Raw genomic sequence first — 1,489 nt, 5'->3', positions numbered from 1 at the left:
CCCAGTGTACACAGTGGGAGAGGACAATCATGCTGGCCTTTTCAGCAAGTGGCAATGTAGGAAGTCCAAATGATGATTATATAGATGAAGTGGCCTTGAATCCTACAGGTTGGAATAGAGCAAAACGTAGGCTGTATTCCAGGCAGTAGGCTAGAACAGCAGTTGTGACAAGACGTGCTATTGCTTTCCACCTTGCTTCTGCTCACCACCACAACCCTCATCAACTCCAGCTGCCTGAAGCTCAATTACTCTGTCTTTATACGAGCAAGCAGAAGTTAACCTACAGGGCATGAGCAGCACGAAGCTTGGACTGATTTTGAAACCAAGCAGAATCCTTCCAGTGACAGACAACTAATGGACACATCACGTTCATTCCTATTCCCATATGCTGTGCATGTAGACACTAATGCTCACAGGGTTCTTAGTCCTGAGAGCTTATAATGATATTTTAATAATCACCAGATGATTTATTATAGTTTGCTGCTTAGAAATTAAAGACGTGGGGCTACCAAGAGCACAACCTTGCACTGAAGCAAGAATATGTGTTTGGAATATTTGACCTTATCCAGAGTCTACCAAAACCATGGGATTGGAAAGGCAGTCCTGTCCTTTGCCTGGTTAGTTTGTGCAGAGGCCAATAAGACCCAGAGATTCTTACACAGGCCATGGGCAAGTGTTACACTGGTAGGCCTATATACACCCTCATAACACCACAAAAAGCAAGCATATAGTTACTTAAGCTGCTTGTAGCACTGTTTAAGCTGTTTCTAGCACTACGAAGAGGACAGTACTACAAAACAGTATCTCTTTCAGAGAGGAACTTCTTGGCTTTGTAGCATAATATATAGTTCCTGTATAGTCGCATACAGCACTACAGGGGTCCCCAGGACTCCTAGCATCCCACAGTCCTCCTCCGAAGGGGGAGGGAAGGGCAGAAGGAAGCTGGCTGCTTGATAGCTTGCCCAGTGGAGAGCCAATATGGGATCCCTGGGACCTTGCTAATTACCACCAGGGCTCCTAAAACCACCCAACACCACTTCAAGATTCAGAAAAAGAGCTGGCTGCACCTCTGTCATGGCCATGGCAGCCAGCAGAGATGCAAATCTGCTCCGCACCGTGGTTGTCCAGCTGCCCTAGCAGTAGGTGGGGAGGAGAGGGTGAGGGTTAGGGAAATCCTGACACTGCTGCAACAGCTGAGACTGCCAGTTTGACTACCAGGGTGGTAGGGGCAAGGAGAGTAGTTCTTGCCCCTGCCACCCCTGAAGATGGTGGGGAGGGGGGACATGAGACTGTCTTTGGCAGCTGCTGCTTTTCAGGAACTACCAGCTGATCATTGACAGCCCCTTCCCAGCAGGTGAGAGGGCAGGCTGTCTGTGATTGGACTCCCCAGAGGTCAAGGTTGCAACGGTGGGCGGATGAGAATAGGATGGGGTTTAACACTGATAAGTGCAAGGTGTTGCACATGGGGAGGAAGAACCGGCACCACACT

This window comes from Crocodylus porosus, unplaced genomic scaffold (genome assembly GCF_001723895.1).
Source record: "Crocodylus porosus isolate Cpor-Errol unplaced genomic scaffold, CroPor_comp1, whole genome shotgun sequence".
Classification (NCBI taxonomy): domain Eukaryota; kingdom Metazoa; phylum Chordata; order Crocodylia; family Crocodylidae; genus Crocodylus; species Crocodylus porosus.
Note: the sequence above shows the minus strand (reverse complement) of the source record.